This window comes from Calliphora vicina, chromosome 1, assembly GCF_958450345.1.
Source record: "Calliphora vicina chromosome 1, idCalVici1.1, whole genome shotgun sequence".
Taxonomy (NCBI): Eukaryota; Metazoa; Arthropoda; class Insecta; order Diptera; family Calliphoridae; genus Calliphora; species Calliphora vicina.
Window position 1 is genome coordinate 62,189,865 of NC_088780.1, and position 24,754 is coordinate 62,214,618.

Consider the following 24,754-nt stretch of genomic DNA (forward strand, 5'->3'; position numbering starts at 1 on the left):
TTTATCGTTAAAGTATAATAACTTTTGCAAATATAAACCGATTTTAATAAGTAATATCTAGTTGTTGTCTATATACACTGTGCATTTGGGTTTCATAGAAAAAAATTTAAATAACTATTGTTGAAAATGAAAAATAACGAAAAAAAAATAAAAAAAAAAAATTAACTTTTTATAATAACTTAAACAATTTCTTGGAATATACATTGTCTGCATACATAACATGAAAGCTTATTTTTTTCTATCCATATTTGTTTAATAATGAAAACGATTATAGAAAGGTTGTAACATATTTTGAAACTCAAATGAAAAGTTTTTACACTTATCAGCTGAAAGGAAGCAAGGGTCTACAAGTTGTAATAAAGGGTATTGACTGTAATGTTGAACCACTCGAAATAAAGCAAAGCTTAGAAGATAAAGGCTATAAGACAAAAAATGTGATAAATATTAGAAATCGCGAAAAAAATACCCCAACCACTCTTCCGTGTTGAACTTGAACCCGGTGACATAAACCTGAAAAAAAAACACATTCCATATATAACCTGAAGTACTTATTGCATCGTAAAATTACGGTAGAAGAACCACACAAACAATTTGGCCCCGTCCAATGTATGAATTGCCAAGAATATGGACACACCAAAGCATATTGCAAATTGCCACCAGTAACAAATCCAAAGATGATCCTAAAATAAAAAATGCAGCAATTGCTGAGGTAACCACACTGCAAACTACAGGGGTTTGTCGTGTCTACATAATTGCCAGAAACCAAAGATTTTCCCCGCTAAGCCATTAAATAACAACAATTTAAACTACCCCCCGTTGCAATAGACATATGACAACAAAGTAACATATGCAAATGTACTTAGAAACAACCAAACTCAGACGCAAGTCCGTCAACTCCAAAACGAAAATGTGAACCCAGAGGTAAGAGAGCAAACGCCAATTTTCAATTTTACCCGACTAGAATCTACAATAGAAACTCTTGTGCAATCGGTAAATAACTTTACAAACTCAATGAGTAACATGATGCAAGTAATGCTTAATATGCAATCAATGTTATTGCAGGCTGTGCTTAACAGACCATGAACTGCCTAAGAATGTTTTTGGAATGCAAACGGCATACGCCAACACAAAAACGAAATCGAATATTTTTTAAGAAACCAACATATTGATGTAATGCTGGTTTCTGAAACTCATTTGACGTCCAGAAGTTCATTTCGAATGAATGGATATGTAATATATGACAACAAAGATCCCAGAGGTAGAGCATGCGGAGGCTCGGCAATTTTAATAAAAACTCGAATCAAACACAATGTGTGATTTTTGCGAAGATTATCTTCAAGCTACTACAATCTGTCTTGAAGATTTTCATCGAAACTTAGTGATTTCATCGATATACTCACCCCCTAGAGTTTCAATTACAGAAAGTCAATATAATAGATTTTCTAAATCACTAGGCTAAACACACATTCTGGGGATCACGACTGATTATTGCACAGATCCCCCCAACTGAAATCGAAGCTTAAAGATTGTATAAAAAGACTTAAAAAGCTCTTGGAATTTCGAAAAATGGAATCATTGAATAAATATTTAGAAAGCCTGGACGCAACCCCGCAATCGGATTACTCATTATGGCGAGCAACAAAAAGTCTTAAAAGACCCGTTATATGTAAGTCCCCCTTGCGAAATTCAAGTGGCGGTTGGGCAAGAAATAATACCACAAAGTATACAGAGGCGTCACGAGACAGAAAATAATATAGTTCTATATTTGTTTCATTTTTAGTAACTGCCCTTTTCATTTTGTTTTAGTCTTAATTTTCTGCCGCAATAATTCAATTTCTTTCCGATTTAGTTTGATGCAATCATTTATTTTTGTAATATTTCACTTTTAATTGCCATTGTACATGTGGAGTTTTATTTTGCAAATGTAAAAAACAACCAAGAATTTTGTTTCATTTAAATTTACACGTAAACAATACAAACATTTTTATAATTTTCCATTTTAAAAAATTTTGTGCCACAGACTACGAAAAAATTGTCTTACAAATTTATTTGTTTGTTTTGTTCACATTTCTTTGTCTACCAAATTCGTGTTGTATATAGCGTTTTGCTTTAAAACATCACTGATATTGTAGTACAAAATATATTGCTATCTCTTTTTATGAGAACTGCCCTAACATCTGGCGTTTTTTAAACGTCAAATTTGACACTTCTGTATATTCTATGATAATACTGAAAAGGGGAATCTGTTTGTTAATCATTTAAAAAAAGTATTTACACCGAACACATCAAACGAAGCAATTGAGTTGCCACCTGTTGCACCCCATTTTGGAGCAGCCGTACCCGTACTACGTTTTGAGATTCGAGAGATCGAAAATGCTATTGTTGATTTAAATCCCAAGAAAGCACCTGGCATGGACAAGATCAGCAACAAGATGCTTATGGAGCTACCCCGGATAGCAATAAAAATAATTCTTTTTATTTTTAATGCAATATTACGACTTGAATATTATCCTCCCGAATGGAAGGTTTCACTGGTTACCATGATACCCAAGCCGGGAAAAGATCACACAAAAGTAGAATCATAGAAACCCATCAGCCTATTGTCTAATATATCAAAGCTATTTGAGAAGATACTTATGAACAAGTTGTACCCGATGTTAACTGAAAACAATTGTATTCCGAATCATCAATTTGGATTAAGAAGAAAACACAGTACTATCGAACAAACCCATAGACTTATAAATATGGTGAGAAAAGCGTTTGAAGAAAAGAAATACTGTTCCGCACTCTTCATCGACATCTCTCAAGCGTTTGATAAGGTATGGCATGCTGGATTAATATACAAACTGAGTCAAAATTTACCCGCAAACACACATAAGCTATTGGAAAGCTATTTAACTGGTCGAACTTTTAAGGTTAAAGAGGGAAACTTTTTAAGTACTGCACAACCCATTGAAGCTGGAGTCCCCCAAGGCAGTATCCTGGGACCTTTTTTATATTTGATATATTCGTCTGATATGCCAACTAACAATCGCACTCATACATCAACATTTGCTGATGATACTGCTATTCTAAGCATCCATGAAAACCCTCAACAAGCGTTTCGTTACTTACAAAACCACATATTTGAATTAGAAAAATGGTTAAAACAATGGAAAATTAAAGTCAACGAGCAAAAATGTACACACAACATTTACATTGCGTAGAGAATCATGCCCCCCTATTCATATGAATAACCAAACAATAATTCAACAATCGGAAGTGAAATACCTCGGAATACATCTCGATCGTCGCCTTACATGGAGAAGTCATATAGATGCAAAGTTGACTCAAATGAAATTTAAATCAATTCAAATTAATTGGCTTATTGGCAGAAACTCTACGCTTAGTTTAGATTGTAAACTTCTACTTTATAACATGATCATAAAACCGATATGGTGTTATGGCATACAGTTGTGGGGCACGTCCTCAGCGTCAAATGTAGAAAAGATTCAAAGACGCCAAAACAAGTTTCTAAGAATGATTACAGTTGCCCCCTGGTATATCAAAAACGCGAATATACACAAAGATCTTAACGTGCCCATTGTAGTAACTGAAATCTCGAAAAATGTACAAAAATATTTAAAAAAAACTTGAAGTTCACACAAACTCGCTGGCCCGCAACATATTAGATAACCGTGGCCACACTCGATTAAGAAGGAGGGACACAGCAGACCTAATCTAGAAGGAAGAATGCCAATTTAACCAAAACAACCATGAATACAAAATTTTTTCGTCCGGCACTGGCTGGACTAATTAAATAATAATTATTAGATATAAGATTTGAACCACTTATTGTTAGTTCATTAAATAATGAAGATACAATAAATAAATGATGAAAAAAAATATTTGTTTAAAAGTTTGAAATTGGTCTAAAAATGTGTGAGTTAGAGGTACCAAAGTACTACAACCTACCCTGAAACAGTCTTCAAAATAACTCAAAATTTTGAGGGTTTAGTGTGAAAACGGTTTTAGTATGCCCCCACTTAGGCCTATAACCCCCATTAGGTCGCTTTTCAAGTTCTGACAAAAAGTGTCATTTTGTAGCAGAGTGTTATTGTACTGATATTAGAGTGTCCAAAAACCGGCAAATTTGGACACCGGTTTCCGGTTTATAGTAAATTTTTATTTAATGGAAATTTAGCGTTTTTGAATTCTTTATGCAATTATTTTATATCTTTTACGAAATGTTGGCAAATGCTACAATTTTTTATAAAATAAATCAATATTTTTCAAAATGGTATCAAAGTTTTTCATAAATATGTTTGAATGAGCTTCAGAAAATATATTTCATTAAAACCGGTTAACCGTCTTACAAAAACCGGTTTATCAAAAAACCGAAACCGGTGGAGTTTACAAAGATGACCGGTTTTGGATACTCTAACTGATATCCCATGTAACATATCATGAAGTCTATAGTCACTTTAGTGTCTCTTAGTAACATATAGTGAAGTCACTTGAAATGTTTTTTTTCTACTGCACTTTAGAAAGTAGTTATTTTACCCACCAATATTTTACCCACCCAGCAATCATTGGAGAGTTGTAGGAGGAAGGTTTGTTTACAAGAAATCGTTTAATGGACTATCTGCGATATGTGTCTTTAGCTGACTATTTGAGGTCAATTAGCACCCGCATATGTTAAAATAACTAGTTATGTTGCTGATCAAGTAACTAGTTAGGTAGGTGGTAAGCAAGGTTGCCAACTCTTAAGCTCAGAAAATGGCTTGATTTAGAATTAAAAATGGCTAGAAATTGCTAAAACTAGTCACGTAGCTAGTTATGTAACTAGTTGTCACCCTAAATGATGGGTAAATTCACTAGTTCGGGACTGTCTCCTAGAACTGTTGGGTTGGCATTCATATATACATGTGTGTATGTATATCTATGAAATTTACCAACAACTTATTTAATAACAAAAATTATAATAAACAATAAAAATATGAAAAAAATTAAATAACTAACAATTAATTATTAATATTCAAAGCGACGACTTATTTGACGTAATAGGCGAAAAAATCGATTTAATTATTTTAAAAAGTTTTTAGCTTTTTTTTGACTTCTTTGAAAATTGTAATGAATGTATGAATTCACATAACTCATGGGTGTTTGTACATATGTATGTAAGATTGTATGTACAAACAACATATTTATGAACATATTTATTGTCTGTCATCTTATAGTGTGTCATGGTAAAAAATGAAAGTAGTTATTTTATGTATGAGTTTTTTTTTTCTCAAAATTTTGGGTCAAATTTAAAGATGTAATGTAGATTTTTAGTTAAATCCGCTAAATATGTAAGTATAATATTTCAATAAACATAGATTCACTTAATCTTAGTCTACGTGGCTGCTGTTAGTTAAAAGTAGTTTAAAGTGTTTTTTTTTTTCTTTCTTTCATTATTTCAGTGAAAGTTTTTAAATGGAAAACAGGGAAATTTGTTTGTGCTATTGATGTAAACATTATATGCTTACATATGTATGTACAATTTTTTATATAAAATATATATTGGGTAAATATCAAATATATTTACATACATGCCTTTAATCAACTTAAAGTCTTCACATTATTTTTGTTTTAAAAAATTTTAAGTCTTTTTAGGTATTCAATTAAATATTAAAATACTTACATTGATGTGAGTATTGATGTTTGTATGTACTTGTATATACCATATAGTTATATTTAAGTAATACATTAATTAAACGAGCCTAATTAAATTCATTTCATTTGCCAATTATTACATTATATATTTTTTTTAATTTATTTTTGTAGCCGGTCATTCACCATTAGTCTTTGTTATTGGTGTTATTTTTGCACTTATTAACGAATATAATATAAATTTAAAAAGAAAATAAATAAAGAAACACACACACATACGCAGTCACGAAACACCAATACACACTCACCCAAAATTATATTACATATACATATGTATGTGCATTAGGGCTATAACTTTTTTACATATTTTGCAAATATTAAAATGGCCCTATCATAGTCGAATAGGCCATTGAAAGTTATTTAAAAAAAAAATGAATTACTATTTCGCGGTTGTCAAAAAAGTTCATCCACAAAACACGGTAAAGTTTGGAGATAATTTTTTTATCCAAAAAACACAAATAGTTTTTTTCGACACTAAAATTTTAAAAATAAATAACAGTAAATGTCAGAGAATTTATCAATAATATTTAAATTGGAAATTTAGCAAATTAAAACTGAAGACTCTTAAAACTTAATTTTAGTGTTGGTGTTATGTGTAAGCGTTGATATTTTTACAAGTAAAATTAAAATTTTATATTTCTAAATTTCCTAATCTTTGGGGTTTTCTGATGATCTGGCCTAAGCATACTGTGAAATGCGAATGGGAACTAGCTTATGCCCCAACAAATAAATTTCAGTAAATTTATATAAATAATTTAATTGTGAATTTAGCACATTAAAACTAAATAGCCTAACAACTTTAAAATAAATTTTAAATTTAGTCGACCATATTTTAAAATAGAACTTTTGTTTTTTCGTACCTACATTTTATACATTTTTAAAAAGTTTTCAAAACTTTTTCTAACTCATAGAGTAACTTCGGGTATTGTGGACTATGCGTCTAATGTGGACCAGTGTCTTTTTTCAGAGACTATTGAAGGTATGATAAAACTGATTTGTCGTACATTTTACAATTTGTTTGAAACGACAATTGCACATTTGCTTTCATGAGTAATTGATATGTTGGCTATTTATTCTTGTATTGAAATTAATGCGCGTGCTCAACATTTTTTTCTGCTCAAGTAAGAAACAAAATTTGGTACAGTTACTTTGTAGAATTTAATGTTTGGTTGTTTTATATAGTTAAAGTGGACACGTAGTTTTGCATATATTTGATAAGAATTTAAGCACATTTAGATTATTAGGTAAAAATATTTTTTTACCACTGTAACCCAAGTTCGTGTAATGTGGACCACTTAAATTACTTGATTATGTACTACTGGTCCATATTACCCGACAATTACTATGTACTTTTTAAGCAATCTATCTAAGCCAGGAACGCGACTTTTTAGTTTGTATTAATAAAAATATATTGAAATTAAATTTTTTAATCATTCATGATTTGCTGGTTTATGAATTTTATGTATTAAATATTAGTCCACATTACCCTCATATAGTGGTCCATATTACCCTCCAATTTTTTTAATGCTGGTTTTTGGGTTCCTTACAATATTTTCACATAATTTTTTTATCCTTTGACGCAAAAAATTTTCAACTGCAAAAACAATTAGGGAATATATTAGCTAATATATTGCTTCACAACTTTTTTAATATCCATATATATTGTGGCCAAAATTTAGAAGAAACAAAACGGTAGTCCACATTACCCGAAGTTACTCTACATTCAATAAATGAAAATATTGTTCAAAAACGTTAAGTAAAATACAAAATACAGAAATTGTCCTTACATGTATTTTTAATTATTTTTAGTGAAAAGGTCTAACTTTGCTGTTATGGACAGTTTTGATCTCAGATATAAATGGGTTAATCAATAATGTCCTAGAAATAAAAATTAAAAAATCATAAAAATCGCCAAAGAAAATATGCTACGAAATGTATTTTTAAGAAATAATTTTAGCAAATTTGTGACCAAAAACAAAATGTCCTCGCCAATTTCACGCTTATCCATAATAAAATAAGTTAAAATTTGGATTTTTAATCCTAATTTAAAGTTTAGAAGAATATAATATTCTACTTTGACCCAAAACTCGAAACTCGAAAATATAAAAAGTTCAAAATAAGGACCACCCTAATACACATACATTAACAAATTGCATATGTATATACAAGTACAACATTTCACAATCTTTTTTAAGAAACAGAAAATATAGTTTTAATTTGAAAAAAAAACACACACACACAATAAACAAACCACTTTTTTGTTACGAATAAATACATAGTATGTCTACGAAACTGTGTATTACGGTTAAAGTTGATAAAGAATTTTCCTGTAATTATATTTAATTAATTTTTAGGTTTATGGCAAAACATGTTTGTTGCTTGAATTGTTTGTTTTCTTTTATTTCATTCTGCTGTTCAGTTTAGCAGTTCGACCGTGGGATTACAAACATAAAAATCAACCGAAAATATTAAAGTTGATAATCAACTTATGTATATGACGAACAGAATTAGGGCATAACTACACTTATAATGCGACTTGAAATTTAGAAAATACGATTGAGGACACCTTTTCATATTCTCTTAATATTCCTTTTTGTAAACGTTAATTAAATGTATTTAAATATACAATACAATATTTTAGGATCAATAAGGCTTTCAAATTGTTAAATATAATCATGATGAAAAATTACACATGAAACTTTATTTATGTATATAGAAAATAAATTATGATGTTAATTAGAAAAAAAACAGAGAAAAACTATGATTATACAATTATAAATGTTTATCACAAACAAGATTTGTGGTTGAAGATAGTCACATAGTTGTTGGAATAAACATATAGTATTTACAAAAATGAAAACATAAAAATATAATGACTTGCCGTCTTCGCTGTTACTGTGTATCGTATTGCAATTTAAAATATTGGAAAAAAAACAATTAGTCATCGACAAGTTCAGCAAATAAAACATCGTTAGCAAATTGATAAAAATTTTAACGCAGAATATAATATATGCTGGTGGGAATAATAAATTTAAAAAGATTTCCAAATTTGGTTTTGAAATTGCGCGATGATAAGTCAAATTAAACTTGTAAAAACAAAAATACGAAACCATCTACATATTTACGAACAGTTAATTATGTTTTGTCGTTAGGTTAAGCATTAAATTAGTTTAGCGATGTTTTTAGATAACGGAGTGAAAAGTGCAGCTTTCAACATGATGTCCTGAAAAATTATCTCAAACACATTGAATCTACTGAATGTTATGATGATAATCACTATAATGAACATGATGTTGAATATGAAGATAATTGGACTTGAATGAAATATCTGCAGGTTTCATCATTATCTCATCTTTTATAATTTAATTGTAAACGTAATTGAATATTATTGTCTAAACTAAGCAAAAATAAATTTTAATTATGTATTTTCATAACTTCCAAAAAATGTATATTTTGATATAGAAAACTAATATATAAAAAATTGTATATGCAGTAGAATCCATCTCAAAGCGAACATCAGTTAAATTTTACATCTCCGATTTCAATGAAATTTATCACAGTTATTATGTATTTTTGAGTCAAGACTTTTAAACTTTTAAACTATACAATGCAAAACTTCAAAATTCTAAAAAAAACGTAGCAAAGTTTCTAGTTAAACACTAATTTTGTTTAAAAATTATGAAGCAAGTGTTTCCTAGAAATTAATTTACTTTAAAATTGGCCCACTGTGTATTGTTCTGTTATATCAATCTAGATTTAGACCATATTTTTGCTCATAACTCCTCAATTGAAAGAGTTTTTAAAGGAAAAGTCATTTCAAAGCCAATATATTTAAATTAAAGTTATATCTACCCCTTTGCACGAAATTATCGTATGTTACAAAAACCAAATTTTGCAGTAGAGCGTTATTAATAATAACTTATTATTATTAAATTTCTTTGTTTTGGCTAGTATCACATCAATACCAAATTTTAAATGCGATTCAATAATCGATTTAGTAAATTAAATTTCACATACGATAAAATTAACTTAGTAATATTTCCATAAATATAGCGAATATCGGTATAATATTTTACTATGTAAAAATGTAACATACAATAATTTCGCGCAAAGGGGTCGATATATAGTTGTATCTAGAATTATGTATACTAGGGCTATAACCAAATTTGTACCCTAGCACAACGCGATGGCAAATGTTTTGGGTCATTTTGGAAAAAAAACCTCATCCAGAAAAATGATTTTATAAAGTCAAAATTTTCTCAAATTTTTATTACTTTTCTTATTTTTTTATAGTAAAACAGTGGACTCTTTCCCGTTACCACAAATTTTAAATATAGATTCAAGTCAGGTTGATATATTAATAAAAAAAACTATTTGCGTTTTTTGGATAAAACTAAAAAAAAAAATATCTCCAAACTTTACCGCGTTATGTGGGCAAATTTTGTTTGTTAACCGCGAAAAAGTAATACTATTTTTTAAATAACTTTCAATGGTCTATTCGACTATGCTAGGTCCATTTTGATATTTGCAAAAAATGTAAAAGTTATATTCCTAATGTACACATTTATAAAGTTGAGAATTTTTTTCAATATTCAAAATATTTCTAAACTAAAAAAAAAATACACTATTAATATACATACATATTGTTTACGCCAAAAACAACACTTAGCGATTTTTCTCATTTCCCTGCAATCTCTATTTTTCCTCAATATATATTAATGCAGAATGCTATGTGTTTCAGTACACTTCCAATTATCATAAGTAAAGAGTAAAGAGTCGTAAAAACTTCTTAAAGAGTAAAGAGTCGTAAAAACTTCTTTTTCGTAGAGTTACAAATCTAACTTTAACCTGTTCACATCGGTATATTATTCCTTTTGTTCTTACCAATAAGAATCCATATTCCAAATAATTTAATAAATAATTAGAAAAATTCATAATCCTTTGGTTTTATTCATTCCTTTTCGTTTCATATTGTTTGTTAAATTATTCTGAGTACAAAATCTAAACGATTTTGTTTCGGCTCAGAGAGTTTGAACATCTCTTCCAATTATCCAGCCTTATCCCCATTTACCCAGCTTATCAGCTAAACACATATAAGAGCTAAAAGCTCTGGAAATGGAACATTCTAGTTTTGTCCGTCAGATAATTCATGAAACCTCGAGTAGATGGCACTGTGTATATAAATGGGTATATCAAGTTGCAGAAAGTTAGTTTATGATAGGCGCTGTTATTCTTGTGTTGTTATTAAAGTGTGTAATATACAGTCAAGGAAAAAAGTCTAAATACACCCTACGATTTTGAAGTTTTAGAGAATTAGTGGCGATAATTTAAAAATATGTTATAGCAATGTTTAAGGTATTTAATATTAAGACTGTTTGAAGTAAAAAAGAATATGAAAAAAATGTAACATAGAAATTATTGGGAAAAAACATAATAATTAGCGGGAAAAAAGTCTACATACAACGTAGTATCTTTTAACATCAAATATAATATTTAAAACAAAGAAAAGGAAATAACAGTTAATTTTGTTGATTTATTTAAATTGACAAGCATTACAATTGTTAAAGTGATAATTAAAGATTTTTTGAATTTTTATCCTTGAAAATGACAAATTGAAAAAGGGTTCATATTCTAGTTCGAAATATGGTTGTAAATCTCCGAAAGGAAAATAAATTTTATGTGTGTGCTTTGAAGAGTGTGAGTATTTATATTTTTGTGTAAATTTAAATAAAGAGTTGTTACAAATTTTGAACTACTAAACTGCTTTTGTTTGCAATAATTTATTGGATATTTTTTTATTTTTCAACATCTAAACATGTATTGTTTAAACTTTTAAAATATGTCCTTTCAATGTCGGTTAACCGGTTAAACCGGTTTTTTGAAAGTCGGTTAACCAAAAAATTTTTTTTCTAAGGCCAATTTTCGGTTAACCGACAAACAGGTTTTTTAAAAAGTCGGTTTTTTATAAACACTAAAGACAACCGATGATTTTAAAAATATACTGAGTATTGTCATGTTATTCTTTTAAATTTAAACTGTCGAACAAAGACAATTCTTTAGGTTACAAAGTCGATACAAATGTAATTTGTTTTTGTAACATTTTTTTCATATGCTGAATAACATAACATCGAAAATATAACATCCAATTGCTGGCATGGAATATAGTTATGAGTTGTTTGTATGTAAATCGTATGTTTGTACACAGGCGCGGATCCATCCAAAGAATTTGGAGGGAAAACTTTTATTTTTTTAGAAAACCTATTTTATCCTTCATGTTAATTAACTAATGTTAAGATTAAAATAAAGTTTATTGAAATTAAATTTGTATTCGATTTTATTTCATATTTATTGATGCATTCCATATATTTTATGTTACAAGTACAGGTAAGCCTCCATTTACGCGGTACTTTATTTACGCGAATTCGATATAACGCGAACTCAAATTAGTAACCAATTTTTCAAATACGCGACTTTTTTTACGCGATTTTTATATAATGCGGCAACAAACAACAAGAAATGAAAAAACACAAGCGAATAACAGATTTCTTTTTTGAAAACTTCGTTAATTTTCATGAATTTTTTGTTATGTTTTGATCTCTTTTATGTATTAGAATTTTTTTTTTTAATTGAAATTTTCTCCTTAATTTTCGATAAGAAATAATTTTTTTTGTTGAGTTTTTTATTTCACTTTTGTTTTAAGTAAGTTTTTAGAAGTACAAATAAAATAAGTTTGCTTAAAGTATATATCGTCGCCTTAAATGCAAACGGACGTAACTACATTTGTATTGTTTTTACAGGATAGGTTATAAAATCAATAATAATAGAGTATTCTTGGCAATTGTTCGATCAATCAAAAACTCGATTTTGAATTTTTGTGTAGTTACGTTCGCTTTCATTTAAGGTGACGATATGTATGTATGTGTTTTCTATTTAATGCGATTTTTAGGTCCCAATTTCTTTTTTGTTATGTGACTGATGTATTGTTTTACGCGAAATAAAAAATTATTGGCCCCACAAAAGCATTTCGTTCTAAATTAGAACCTCGTTTTAAGCGAATTTGATTTACACGTTATTTTTTTGGGCCCAACAAACCGCGTAAATGGAGGCCTACCTGTATTTCATTCAAAACAATATTATATATTTAAAAAATAAAGAACAGACGATAGATTTGAAAAAGCCGATTTGTATGGACAAAAATTTGTCGATATTGTGCCATCGATTTTTCGATAGTTTCTGGCATGAGGAAAAAAAATTCCATTACGACTACACATATCAAAAAGATCATTTTCGAGTAGATAAAATTTCAGAAAAAGTAAAAAATTTACTTTTATTTTTAAGGATTTTTTAATAGGTAATAAAAAAAATCGGCTGATTTAATTTTTTTATTTAATATTTTAGGTAATATTGATTTTTTCGACCAACCCTACTCCACATCCAAAACATTTATTTCATACTATTATATCACGCTGATAACAAATATGACAAACATTTTAAAGATATTTGCACTTTTATGTCTTCACTAAATCCAGTTTTTTTTTAGCCAGTGGAGATTAACTAAAAGCAGTAAGCAGTAAGTACAGAAACTAGACAATTTTTTTATAAATTTTTTTGTATTAAAATTAAGGCCCTAATTTTGTAAATCACGTGACAAAAGTGATATTTATGTGGAAAGCAAAAACAAAATTTTAAAAAATTTGTTTTTGTTTTATATACAAATTCTGAACAGATCAAACGCAAGAAAACTAAGGCATTGATTCTTTTTCATAATTTGAAAATATTGTATATAAGGAGTGAGATCGAAAAATTCTTAACACACGTTTTTCATTACATTTTTTAACCCAAGTATTATTTGAATTTTTTTTTGATCAAGTTACCTTTGAAAAACATGTCAGTTATTATGTGTAATGTCAATTATATTAATTTTTTTGTTAATCTGATTAAAATGAGTGACCAGAAAAAAGTGCGTACTGAAATTATTAAATATTTTCAACAAAACCCAACTTGGTCTTACAAAAAGTTGGCCAAGCATACAAAGGTCTGCCGTCAAACTGTTTCCAATGTTATTAAACAGTACCGGGAGAACTTGTCAGTTGATAGAAAACCTGGTTCAGGTAGAAGGAATGGTCCACATGATGTTTCTAAAGCCAAAAAAATAGAACGCATTTTCAAAAGAGCTCCCAACACATCCGGTAGGAAAGCAGCCCGGTTAGCTCAGTGCTCGGACTATTTGGTACGAAAAGTTAAAGCTAATGCAGGTTTAAAAACATACAAGGCTCAAAAAGTTCCTGACAGGAACGCTACTAAAAATTTAGAGGCCAAAAACAGAGCACGGAAATTGAAGTCAAGTTTTATAAAAAAATATTCTTGCTGCATAATGGATGACGAAACGTATGTTCTGGCAGATTTTTCGCAACTTCCAGGTCAAAAATTTTATGTTGCTGATGCTCGAGGGAATGTTGAAGAAAAGTTTAGGACCCAAAAGCAGACAAAATTTCCCAGAAAGTTCTTGGTATGGCAAGCAATATGCAGTTGCGGCAAAAGAAGCCACTCATTTGTTACAACGGGCTCTATAAATACCGAAATTTACATCAAGGAATGTTTACAAAAAAGGCTGCTTCCATTCATAAGACTTCATAATGTGTCCACTTATTTTTGGCCTGACTTGGCATCCTGTCACTATGGCAAACAAGCCCTTGAGTGGTACAAGAACAATAATGTGGTATTTGTACCAAGAGAGGCAAATCCTCCAAACTGCCCGGAGCTAAGGCCAGTGGAGAGATATTGGGCTCTTGTTAAAAGAGAATTGAAGAGTACAAAAAAGGTGTCCAAAAGTGTGGTAGATTTTAAACGGAGATGGACTACATGTTCGAGCAAAGTGACAGAAAGCACTATAAAAACGTTAATGGAAGGGTTTCCGAAAAAGGTTCAAAATTTCATCACTAGTGATTAAAACTATAAAAATAATTTTTTTTGTAAATTGTAATAATAATTTCAATCAAATAAAAAAAAAATTAAAGCTGTAAGTTTAGTGGTTTCTTTTTTATAAACATATATGTATGTTAAGAATTTTTCGATCTCACTCCTTAAAACAAAAACAAATTTTTAAAATTTTTGAAATTTTATTCTTGCTTTCTACATAAATATCACTTTGGTGACGTGATTTACAAAATTAGGGCCTGAAACTATTACAATACTCGATAAATATCTGAAAGATAATCTCCAAGTTCTGAAAGTGAATATGTTGGAAAAACCAGACTTTTAGTGAAAACGCAAAGGGGAAAAACTCGAAATCTGACGGAATAATAATTTGATCCGCGACATTTTGTATCTCAATATATGAAAGCTTTATTATAATTTTGTTAAGAAGCTTGGGTATATCAATCACTTTTAAAATAACGAATTTTTAAATCCTTCACATCCTACTGAATTCACAATGGAATATATGTCACAATGCAATACAATTCCTCGCAGTTTTGTATGGTTTGTATGGTGAAAGAAGGTTTTTTTATTTATGTGGTTAAATTAAAGAAATTTGAGAACATTTTTTACAGTACCTGAATCTTGAAATGTGTAGCAAAAGTAATAAAAATGTATAAAAGTTTTACATGGACGCGTAGTCAAATATGAAACGACTGAACAATATCCAAACTAGCTTTTGTTGTGAGATTTCGGACATGTATAAATATCCCTGATTTTCTAAATAAAAAACTAAAAATTCGGTTTACATATAACTGTTTTGACGTTTTTTTTTCTGCGAATTCAGTGTATTTTAAAAAATACTTTTAGAAATTCATGAATAATCGATATTGCACATACTTTTTTTGATTATAAAAAAATATTGGAATTTTGGATTCACAATTCACACAAATAGTTTAGACAAAAACTAATTGCAACAAATTATTTATCGCTTATGGATATCACCACCATCATTGAGAACAACGTTACATTTACATATGAGCAATTCCATGTCATCGTACGTGACATTTGTTCCCCTTATAGAGTGGAATAGATTTTGGAAAAATAAGAGTATCTGAAAAATAATTTGTGTTCCATTCAGAGGGTACTATATTTTAAAAAAAATAATAAGTTCTTTCGAAACATTGTTGTCCAAAATATCGAGCAAAATAAGGGAATATCGTACGTGTCACATGCTACGTGACATAAAATTGAAGTAATTTTGAGGTACATGTAGAAATATGCGAAAATTTGCGAATCGTGAGAGGCGTTATGTTTTCTTTTTATTTCTTACACTAAACCAAATATTTGATGATTTTGTAATAAATTAAATTTAATATCGTACGTGACAGATTTTTCTCTTATAGTAAAATAATCTATATTCTGTAAATATGTATGTATATGTACAGTGCCGAACTTAAGTATTGGCACAGGATGCTCATTGTACTTTAAGGTCGATTTAAAGGCCATATTGTTGACATTTTTAATAAAAATATACATATATTTATCAGATAGATTGATGAATTTCCTACAAAATACCACCAACTTCATTTCAACAATTTTGCAATATTATTTAAAAATAATAAAAAGACGAAAAATTCCACAATTCCGTAGAACAAAACTATTGGCACACTTAACCAGATTCTTCAAATTTGATCGATCTATTCACTTTTTTTTCTTTGAAAATGCGATTTTATCTTCTTTTATTTAACAGTTTTCGTTTCTAAAACTGTTAATGTCAATTTGTAAAAAATGAGCACAATAATTATCAATTCTGATTAAAATGGCTAACAGAAAAAAGGAAACAACAGAATCTGAGCGCAAAATCATCCTTCACTTGCACAATCAAGGAAAATCATATGCTGAGATTGTAGAGATTATGGAAAGAAGCCGTTTTACAATTTGGAGTATCGTGCAACGTTTTAAGGCAACATCAACACTTGAAAGTGCTAAACATACAGGTCGTCCTAGATTCTTAAGTGAGCGTAAATACATCCATATAATCAAAAAGGTCAAGTTATGTCCAAAAATATCTTCAACACAGGTTGCTGCAGAGATGTATAGAGTATGTATACAAAAATTAAAAAAATAAATAGAAAATATATGTATGTATGTATATTTTCGGTTTCAATAAACAATTGGATAATAACAAAAACACAACCAGATTCAAATTCATTTCATACTACATGTTAATTAGGAGCTTAGTTTTCTCCGCCATTTTAGCCTAAAACTATTATTTTTGCCCTTAAGATGTTGTAATAAACTCTAAATACTTTCACTTGAAAAAAAGGTTTCAAGGATTTTAGATTTTTCAGTCGTGGTTGTCATTCTCGTGAAATTGCCCATATTTCAAAAAACAACAAACTTGAAAAATAATGTTAAGCTTTTTCATTAAAATGTATTTTTCTTTTAAATTTCTAAAATTGATTATTCCTCCTTTCTTTTCTTTGTTCTATTTATTATTTATTTTAAAAAATTGGTTTTGGGGGGAAATTTCTTTCCCCCCGTGGATCTGCGCCTGTACCTACATATATGCGATTATTTTATTACTAAATAATTCAACACGATTTGTTTATTTCTTTTGTCGTACTCTTTTTGATTGTGAGTATGTGTTTTTTTTTGGCAACAAGTAAAAACAAGGAAATTAAATAATTTAAGTCTAAACTTTGATTTAAATTTGTTATTAACGTTTTGTACATACATATGTGTGTTCCTTGAATTTACAAGCAGTTAATCGAAAACCACAAATGTATAAAAGTTGTATTAAATTATCAACGTACTCGAACTAGTATTGTATGTATATATTTCAATTTAATAAGTATATTTTACCATTAGTATTTTATAGGTATAAGTTCTAAAAAAAAATTGTCTTGTTATAAGTATTGAATATGGATTTGTGTTTATCTTTAAAAATAAGTATGAAGACATAATACATTTTCGATATATTAGAGATATGTATTAATATTTGGTATGCTATAAAATTTTATGGAGATATTTTTGGGCATTTATGGAATGTTACTTGATAGCATGTATTTCGAATCTTTGATCTTTAAAATGTAAATTAATTTATGAACTGTTTTCCAAAAGAAATTCGAAAGCTGTTTGTATTTAAATTTAAATATACAAAATTTAAAAAAACAACCAACTTGAGTGGGTTTCACTTCACCAATCGACTGATTCTTATATTTATTTCTTTTTTTAACAGACATTATTTCCTCTATATTGATTCCTATGTGTGATAAATAGTATTAATTAAATAAATAAGTTACAGCTTATTAAACAATCTATATAAAGTTTTGAGTGAGTCACAATATATTTCCGTTAAAACAATCACTTATTAATTTTTTTTATTGCGAAATGAGAAGAAACAAAACAACAGCCATCATTTCGCATTTTAATTTAAGTTAACTTGTGAAAAAGGGGTGCTATTAAAAATTTCAGGAAAACAACAACAAAAAATCGATTAAAAACAAACTGGTTACAATACATACAACTAACTGTTTGTTCGTATTATTATGGTCAAATCTTTAAGTCCCGTACTTCAAGTTTGTGGAACAAGTTTAAATTTATTTTGTATTTACTTCTGTTTCTGTTTTATTTTTTAGTAACACATCTTGTGACTTAAATTTTACGAATCTACTACATATGTATGTATATATTTACTTATATACATACAGCTATACATAAATATAAATTTGTATATCGATGGCTTAATATAGAAAGGTCGTATCTCAACTTTGAGTTACTTTACAGGAGAAGGAAAAACTCAATAATATCAAAAAGTGAAATTGAAAAAAAAACAACTAAAAATTTGTAATATATCAAAAAATATTTTTAGAAAAGTTGTTTGTTTTATTATAAACCAAAAAATATGCATTCAACTTTAAATGGTTTTTCTTTCATACGATTTTTTAAATGAGTTATGGCTTTTTTATAATTACTGTAAATCTGTTATTTGTCAACATAGGAAACTTAAGGGAGGTCTATTTGGGTTTTGTCTACCAGAATATGTAAAAAAACCCGATTTTAAAAAAACGAGATACGACCTTTCTATATTAAGCCATCGATATGTAAGTGTGTTTTGAGTAAGTATAAATACGTATTAATAAAATTTTAAAAATGGGAACTGGCTAATTGTTTGAATCAACAACAAACAAATTTCTTTTCTTATTTACGGTTAATGGATCAATAGACAATTATTTATATTAATCAACATTTTTGGATATAGGTACACGTATTCACACATTCCCAAAAAAAAAACACCAGAACCGAAAATGAAGATTTAACCGGTATTCGTGGTATATTGGGTCCAAATGTTAACTAAGGTCTTCGGAAAACCTTTTCGTATGGGTTGAAAAAGAATTTGCGATTTCGACTCAATAATCATCACATTTGGATTTGTTAATTTTGAAATTTTCGATTTCAATTACTCATTACTATGTTACACTTACTTTCTTCCAATTAGCGTTTTCGAAATATTGCGGTTATTTTGAAATTGTATAGCATAAGAATTCTGGTGGATGTTTTGGAATATTTGTCTGATCTTTCAAGAATGTAAAGAAATTCAATAAAAACGATTACTTAAGTATGTTTTAAGTAAAAAAATTGTATGAAAAAATATTTGGTGAAAAAAATTTGTGAATGAAAAACAAAAACTTATTTGTGCAAAATTTTATCAGGATTGCTGGATAATCAATATATTTATGACTGTACATTAAAAAGTATTTCGGGGGGACATTTGTATGGCGGCTATGTGAAATGATGAACCGATATTGCCCATTTTCAATACCAAACAAACCTTATCAACAGATAGTATTTGTGCAAGCTAGATTCTTTCGTTTGCGCCATATCGTGGATCTGTTGGACATGTTCAGAAATAGATAAAATAGATATAAATTTGTTTTTAATTAAAAAACCAGACTAATATCGGTAAACAACTGAAATTTTAATTTTCATATGCGAATATCTCGTAAATGATGCAAAAACGGTAAAGAATTAGAAAACCGAAATTCCGCAATATTACCTTTAAGAAAGGCTTAACAAGTTTTTAATCTTCGCAGTCGTTTTAGAAATATACATTTTTTTGGCAAACAAAAAATTATTTTTTATAAATATTTTTTTCTAAGAGTATAGAAAATAAAGTTCCAAACAAAACATGCTCTTAATGATTAAAATATGATTACAACTTTTGATTTTATAAACAAAATATCGCCTAATAACATTTTAACCTTTTTTCCCACATTTTTAAAAAAAGTCTTCTATAAATTTTTTAATTTTTAAAAATTTTATACATTTTTGAAAAGAAGACATAATTTCTTATACGGTGATATATAATATATATGTATATCTTTTCCACTAGTCAAATTTATGGATTCAAAATCAACAACAAAAAGAAAAGTTACAGAATGCATTGCCGACTATTGCAGTACTAAACATAGAAAACAGTGCACGATCTTTTGTGAATAAAATTAAAAGTTCATTGCAGATTTTAATCTTTAGGGCTTGTTTTATTTGGAACTTCGTTTTCTATATGTGTGAAAAAAATTAAGAGCGTATATGAATTTTTTTAACGCCGTTTTAAAAACCAAAAATTTCGAAATTTTTCTAAACAATTATTTTTTTTTGTCCAAAAAAATTTACATTTCTAAAACGACTGCGAAGATTAAAAAGGTGTTAAGCTTTTCTTAAAGGTAATTTTATTGCGGTTTTTCAGTTTATTCAAGAAACTAAACCGTTTTTGAATTACGCGAATACATGTTGTACAAACTCCTCCATTTTCAAAATAACGGTATATCTCGAAAATACGAGCTAACCTAAAAAAACGGTTAGCAACATTGAATTCAGCGTACCCGAATTAGTTTAAACCACTGAGTGCCCTTCTTGACAGAAAAAAAGTGTCAATTTCGAGCACAGTGTAATCTTTCAAATCCAAAATTTTACATAATTTTTGATTTTTCATATACCCGATGAACACTACTTGAGGCTTCGCACAAAACATCCCCTCTTTTTGTTTAAAATCAAAATTCAACACCTCCTCTATAAATTTAAATTTATATTAAAATCGGACTATCACTTTAGAAGTTGCCAATTTTCAGTAAATATTCAGTAAATTGCGATCTTCAGTAAATATTCCTAATTGATTTTTTAGACAATTAATGACCATTGTCAGGATTGAAAGGGAACAAGCCATACGTTCAAAATCACTACTTAATGGTATCTGTAATATTCAGTTTAGTAATTTTGGACGGTTAACTGTTCGATTAATTTAGAATAGCCGATTTTCAAATAACAAATAAACCGATTAATTTGTGTCGATTAACCGATTAACCGAAATTCCTTTTTTTGGACTTTAAAAAATTGTTTTGTATTTATTTTTCCTTTAAATTCAAATTAAAATTATATATTTTTTGAACATCCAATAAACATGATTATTGAGTATGTATAAATAACAACTGACATATTTAATTTACATGTCTTTAAAACTTTGTTTGTATTTACATGTATAGACGAAACTTTTTTTGAAATGAGTCTTTTATCATAACTAAACGACACTATTAAATTAATGAAAATCTAAAACAATCCGAAAAGGAATATTCTTTGTAATGCTTTTGATTTCTCCAACATTTGCTCATATGCTCATTGGCTGCAACAACGTCATAATTCAAAAAAGTCGTTTCGAGAAAAACATCTTTGAATGTTTTATGACATTTTACTATTTCTTAAATAAATTTTCAACAAATCATGCGATTTCAGAAATATAAATATACTTATCAAATATACGAGAAAACATGAATTTTAATTTTGATGTTTACAACAAAAAAACACTCTCACACAAAAAATAATTGACTTTTTTGAAAACTGATGAAACTATATGAAAGGTTATATTACTCAGTTCAAAAAACATGGATTTTGAGTTATGACGTTGTTGCAGCAAATAGGCGATACGTTTACAAAAATGATCTCAAATACCTTATTTGCTGTTTTTTATGTTTTTGTACACAAAATTCGTTGTTGTATTTTCAATTTAAAATTAAAATAGAAATTATTCGGTTAATCGAATAATTTTAAATTAACCGATTATTAACCGAATAAATCTAAACCCGATTAATTATTTGCTCGATTAACCGATTAAACCAGAAACCCGATTAATTGAATACCCTAGTAAGGACCATAAGAAGAAGCGGGTTAAAAGTAATCTTCGTTATTGTGAAAATATATGTATGTATAATACAATAAAGAATGAAACCAAACAAAACTTGATTCGATCTATTTAATCTGCACGTACATTTGTGACTTTACATATTACATATGAACGTATGTTCGTATGTATGTAAATACATTTGTATGAAGTATATGTTTCATAAATTCCCGTGCTAAATGTATCTGATCAAGAGACACAGATAATAAATCAACGCGTACTGGTATTATTTACAAACATATATTATACGAATACAAAACATACATATACAATTTACATATATATTTTTTTTCTTGATTTTTTTAATTCACAATGCACTCGATCGGTAAATAAAAAAAAATGTTCAAATGAAAGTGAAATGAAGTTTTTTTTATGTTTCGTTATGTTTATTTCATTCGTATTCCATGGCTTTTGTTTTTCAATAAGTATTTTTTATCTTACTTTATCCATTACTGTTTTCACTTCACTTTGTGGTTTTATATTTTTATATTTAGTTTTTTTTATAAATTTTTATTGTTAATCCAAGTGGCTGAGTAACAGACAGTGCCAACTTGCAGTGTTCCAAATAAAACTCATTTTGTGTGCAGTAAAATACTCGTACTGCTGAGTACAAGTTTTTGAACAATTTTAGCAAAAGATACAAGATGTCACGAACTACAACACATTCACTTACAGCTTTTTGTTATTCACTTTCTGACAACGTAGAACTTCACCCAGCGATGATGGGAGGAAGGTAGGTGGCCAATAAGTTCACACAATTAATGGGATCAAGCTAAAGCGTAACGTAATCGATAGCCGTCTTTAAAGTTCTTATTTCACGTTGACCAACCGACCGATAAAGGCAACGACAACTGAATTTTTACTATATTTATTTATATGCACAAACAACCAACTATTCGCACTTAACAGCTTTCACCGGCGTAAAACTGAAACTGAATACTACAACAACAAATAGTTTAGTAGTTGTAATATTCAAGACTTTTATAACCAACACTCGCACTCGTTTTAAAAAAACGCCCGTAATCCGTAAAAACGTCTTGCTTTATTCAGCAACTGCTACAAACTGTTAAACCATCACAACCAGTTGCCGTCTTTTCATTTCATTCCTGTTAACAATATTTGTTGATTTCCATTGTATGGGCCAGAGTAACAATGCTCTGGCCAAAAAATAATAAAAATAAAAACTTAGTTAACAAAACAAACAAAAATACACAAAATTTAATGTACGATAAAAATAAAATGTGGGTCCGTTTATGCTTCGCCACTTTTATAGCAGCTCTCAGTTCGTAAAGTTGTTTTGCTCTCTTTTATTAACTTGCTTAAAATTTAAAACAAGTTAATATTATTTTGTCACGCTACTTGACCAAAACGACATAACTAAGCAGAGCACTTCTTTAAAGGTTGACTAAAAACTGAGGTGACCAACATTTCATTTATTTCTTTTTGTTTCTTAAATTTTTTCAGAACAATTCAAACTTCAAAAGTACAGAGGTACTCCAATTACACAGGGCAACAAAATCGAAAAAATTTTAGAGCCTTTTTAAACCACTACATAATTTTGATGTATTGCGGTTCCAGTAGTACAACAAATATGGTCCAAATTTTAAATTCTATGGAGAAGTTGTTTTTAAATTTTTTTTTGTAAAATTGTGAATTTTTTTTATACGTTATGCATTGAACACATTGAAGACAGCAGGCTACCAACTACAATCTGTCAAAATTAGAATACACACGTTTATATGAAGACGATTCTTTTGACGACATCACAGCTACACGGCCACACGACTACTCATGCCGATGTAGCCGAATTAGCCTAATTTCTATTTTTGTCAACTACAAAACAGAAATAGTGTTGCTAATATAATAGAAAAATGTAAATCAAATTAGTGCTTAAAAAAATATATTTTTTTACTTAATTAAGAGAAGTTTCTGATAACCATATTGAAATAAATTAATAACAGGTACATAATTAATTATAACCATATATATATTTTTACTCAAAATAATTGTTTCAATCTTAATTACTTTGGAATTTTGTACGGTTATTTTTTATTAAAGTGCCACCACTGAATTATAAATCAGCTGTTTACTTTGTAGCTGTCGTCTTTAAAATAATTCAGTAGCTGCCACACGACTACAACTGTAACCAGCAGAATTTGTGTTCGTGTAGTCGTGTAGCCTGCTGTCTTCAATGTGTTTAATGCATAATACATGAAACACATTGAAGACAGCAGGCTACACGACTACACGAACACAAATTCTGCTGGTTACAGTTGTAGTCGTGTGGCAGCTACTGAATTATTTTAAAGACGACAGCTACAAAGAAAACAGCTGATTTATAATTCAGTGGTGTCACTTTAATAAAAAAATAACCGTACAAAATTCCAAAGTAATTAAGATTGAAACAATTATTTTGAGTAAAAATATATATATGGTTATAAATAATTATGTACCTGTTATTAATTTATTTCAATATGGTTATCAGAAACTTCTCTTAATTAAGTAAAAAAATATATTTTTTTAAGCACTAATTTGATTTACATTTGTTTATTATATTAGCAACACTATTTCTGTTTTGTAGTTGACAAAAATAGAAATTAGCCTAATTCGGCTACATCGGCATGAGTAGTCGTGTGGCCGTGTAGCTGTGCTGTCGTTAAAATAATCGTCTCCATATAAACGTGTGCATTTTATTTTTGACAGATTGAAGTTGGTAGCCTGCTGTCTTGAATGTGTTTAATGCATTACTCCACATAATTTATGATAACACAAAAAGGGTTAGTCCGATATTATTAAAATAAACTTAGAAAAGTTTAAATTTACATAGCCTTTAATCCGCTTATATATTGGGTTTTAATCGGCTCAGTGGTTTCGGAGTTCAAATAACAAATTGAAGCAAAAAATATA

General features: G+C 28.7%; 1 protein-coding gene across 1 annotated transcript in view; it reads right to left on the reverse strand.

Annotated features, from left to right (window-relative positions):
* LOC135962996 (uncharacterized) overlaps positions 1-22,817 on the reverse strand; it is a 42,839-nt gene extending 20,022 nt beyond the window's left edge. Inside the window, exon 1 of the mRNA XM_065514786.1 lies at positions 22,521-22,817. The gene's annotated coding sequence lies outside the window, so the exon portion shown is untranslated. The remainder of the gene's footprint in view (positions 1-22,520) is intronic.
* Between the last annotated feature and the right edge of the window lie 1,937 nt (positions 22,818-24,754).